The sequence below is a fragment of the Ovis aries genome, chromosome 14, assembly GCF_016772045.2.
Source record: "Ovis aries strain OAR_USU_Benz2616 breed Rambouillet chromosome 14, ARS-UI_Ramb_v3.0, whole genome shotgun sequence".
NCBI lineage: Eukaryota > Metazoa > Chordata > Mammalia > Artiodactyla > Bovidae > Ovis > Ovis aries.
This window is the reverse complement of record NC_056067.1, coordinates 45371429-45375079: the sequence shown is the minus strand read 5'-3', so window position 1 is coordinate 45375079 and position 3651 is coordinate 45371429. Positions and strand designations below refer to the sequence as shown.

The window sequence follows — 3651 nt, the reverse complement described above, 5'->3', positions numbered from 1 at the left end:
TGAAAAGAAAAGGATGGGTAAAAATGTACTAGGCAAATACTACTAAGAAAATGCATATTGGTGTGACTGTATTCATATCAGACAAAATAGATTTTAAGGCAAATTAATGTTGAAAGACATTCAACATTCTCAGAAGACTGAACTACAGGGAGAAATAGACAAATTCACTGTCATAGAAGGAGTCTGTAAGCCACCTTTCCATGCAACTGATAGATCAGACAAAAGTAAATAAAGGTGATAAAGATTTGAACATTCCAAATTAACAAGTTTAATCTAAAGTGTATAGAGAGAACACATCAACAATTTCAGAACCTTTATTCTTTTCACAAATGGAACATGAGATAGACTATATTCTAGACCAAAAAACAATTCTCAACAAATTTCAAGGAACTGGTACTATTAAAATAGTATTCTCTGATGGCAGTGTGATTTACTTAGCAATGAGTAACAATAATAATAATAATAATAGGGTCAATTAAAATTCATATGCTTGAAAATTAAGAATCATTTCTAAACCTAGGAGTCAAAGAAAAGAAAATTAGGTGGGAATTAGAGCCTATTTATAACCCAAAATAATGAAAATTCTGCAAATCAGAATTGCGGCATCTCCCTAAAAGTGCTCTTAATGTGCCTGCTAAGTTGCTTCATTCGTGTCTGACTCTTTGTGACCCCGTGGACTGTAGTCCACCAGGCTCCTCTGTCCATGGGATTCTCCAGGCAAGAATACTGGAGTGGGTTGCCATTCCTCTCTCCAGGGAATCTTTCTGACTCAGGGACTGAACCTGCATCTCCTGAGGCTCCTTCATTGAGGGAAATTAATAACCTTATATGGGGCTTCTCAGGTGGCACTAGGGGTAAGAACCTGCCTGCCAAAGCAGGAGACATGAGAGACGTGGGTTTGATCACTGGGTCGGGAAGATCCCCTGGGGGAGGGCATGGCAATCCACTCCAGTATTCTTAGCAGGCTACAGTCCAAGTCCACAGGGTCACAAAGAGTCAGACACAACTGAAGCGATTTAGCACACATGCAAGCAATAGCCTTATATACTTACATTAGCAAAGGACAAAGGCTGAAATAAATGAGTATCCAACCTTAAAAAGTAAGAAAAGGAACAACTGAAAAGACTCAATAAAGTACAAGGAAGGAAACAATAAAGATAAAATTAAGACATTAATGAAATAGAATACAGAGATAAGTGTCAGAGAAAAGCTGGGTTTTTGGAAAAGACAAATTAATAGACCTCTGGCAAGACTGATCAAGGAAAAAAAGCATATAAATACACCGTTTGGGGATTGAAAATAAGACATAACTACTAAGAAGTATCCTGACCCAAGTTTCTTCACACCACCACCGATTTCCTCTCAAGGACATTTTTTCTTGCCCATTATAGATGTGAGCCCTCAATTGCTTTAGTCAGGGCTCACAGGCAGCATCTCATCCTGCTCTGTAGACCTCTGCCTGTGCTGGATGTTTAGACCCCACATGTGGAAATCACCCACTTTTGATTCAGGGCAAAAGATAAAGCTAAAGAATTCTGTAGTAGATACAACATACCTTGGCAATGTGGCAGGTTTGTTTCCAGACCGCTGCAATAAAGTGAATGTCGCAGTCAAGTCAGTCATGAATATTTTGGTTTTCAGTGCCTGGTGGCTTGGTGGTAAAGAATCCATCTGCCAGTGCAGGAGATGCAAGAGATGTGGGTTCAGTTCCTAGGTTTGGAAGATCTCCTGGAGCAGGAAAATGGCAACCCACTCCAGTATTTCTTGCCTGAAAAATCCCAAGGACAGAGGAGCCTGGCAGGCTATAGTTCACAGGGTCACGAAGAGTTGGACACAGCTGAGCATACAGACAGACAGACAGACAGACAGACACAGACACACACACACACACACACACACACACAAGCTTATACCGTACTTTAGACTGTAAACTGTACAATAACATTACATCCCCCCCCCCAAAAAAACCCACTTTTAAAATTTAGAAATACTTTGTTGCTCTTTGCAAAGTATTGCTCTTAGAAATACTTTGTTGGCCATATAAAGTTGCCACAAACCTTCAAATGGTGGAAACCACAGTATCTTGGAAGTACAATATAAGGAGGTATGCCTATTACTGAACTCTGCCATCTTACAGACACTGGCAAGGAATTCCACGGCTCTGATATTCCAGGATAAAAGGGCTTATAGCTTACCACAAGCAGTACTAGCCACGAATGAGGAAATGTCATAAACCGCAGGGAACAAAATGAAAACCCTCACCCAGTGGATGAGTTAGATTTAAGAGGTCCACTGCTCTTTGCCCCTTAAGCTCCGCACAGGAGAACTTGCCCTGGTTCTGTTTCATTGTTCCCCTTTTTGAGCCCCCTTCTCCCCAAAACATCGTAACCCAGGCTGGCAAATCTAGTCTCATATGGCCGCACCTAAGCCCCCATTTCCTCTCTCCGCAGCTGGCTGTCCAGCTCGCCTCCTCCAGTGCCCTACCAGGGAGGCGCCCCGCTCTGCAGCCTCAGTAGCCCTCTATCAAAGGCTCTGCGCACAGCTGGGAGGAGAAATAGAAAATCAGAGGGTCAATGCAGGCATTGAGAGCGAGCATCACGGCGCAGACCCGCCACCTTTCGCTGGTCTTACGGAAGAACCCCACCACGTGAGACACATTGTAGGGCCCGAAACAGACCAGGAAATTGAACAGCGTCGCAACAACCAGCGCCACGGCTCTCCAGCGCTTCCGGGTCGCCCCTTGCGGGTGGGAGAGAACGATTCGCGCCAAATACCACTAACAGAAGATGGTGACCTCCATGGGGACGAAAAAGAGGAGGCGGCACAGTTCCAGCCGCACCGGAAGCAGCACGCGCAGCTGCTCTTGAGTGAAGCTGTCATAGCAGACAGGGCGGCTGTTGGCCTCCCGCGGCGAGTTGGTTGGTAAGTGCTGGACAATGATCACAACGCTACAGTGTCCGAAGGACAAGAGCCAGATGGCCACGGCAGCGATCACTCCGTACACGGGCCGGCGGTTAAGCTTGTGCTGCACGGGCAAAGCCACACTGCGGTAGCGCTCCACGCTGATGCCCACCAGCAGCCGCGTGCGGCAGGAGATGCCGCAGTAGAAGCCGAAACCTGTGAGGGCACAGAGCGTGTTCCCCAGGGGCCAGGTGAAATCATGCGCAGCCTCAGCCGTCCTGAAGGGCAGCAGCAGCAGCAGCAGCAGCAGCAGGAGGTCGGCCAGCGTCAGGCTGAGCAGGAGGATGTGGATGGGTGCGGGGTGGGGCTGGCGCACGCGCCCCACAAAGGCCCACAGTGCCAGGATGTTGGCAGGGAGACCGAAGAGGAAGGATAGAAAGTAGACAAGGAGAAGTCCCAGGTTTTGGGGACTTGGGGCCATCCTTCCTGAAGAGACAAAAGATGCTGTCAGAATTCTCACTGAGTCTCCTAGCCCCAAACCAAGGTGAATCAGACTCTTTACATCTCCCCTCTGTTTCACTAAGGGATTATTGCCTACCCTGCAGAGGGAACACTCTTCTTCTTCCTGAGTGTCAGGGAGAAAGAACTTGTCCTTCTTCACAACAAAATTGTGCTTTTTTGCTTCACAACAAAATTATTTCTTTAGAATCTACACAACAGAGTTACCCAAGAAAATTACTTCTTTAGAAT

The 3651-nt window shown here is 46.2% G+C and overlaps 1 pseudogene; it reads right to left on the bottom strand.

The window, feature by feature from the left end:
* Window positions 1-435: 435 nt before the first annotated feature.
* LOC101103344 (free fatty acid receptor 2-like) lies at window positions 436-3382 on the bottom strand (annotated as a pseudogene).
* Between the last annotated feature and the right edge of the window lie 269 nt (window positions 3383-3651).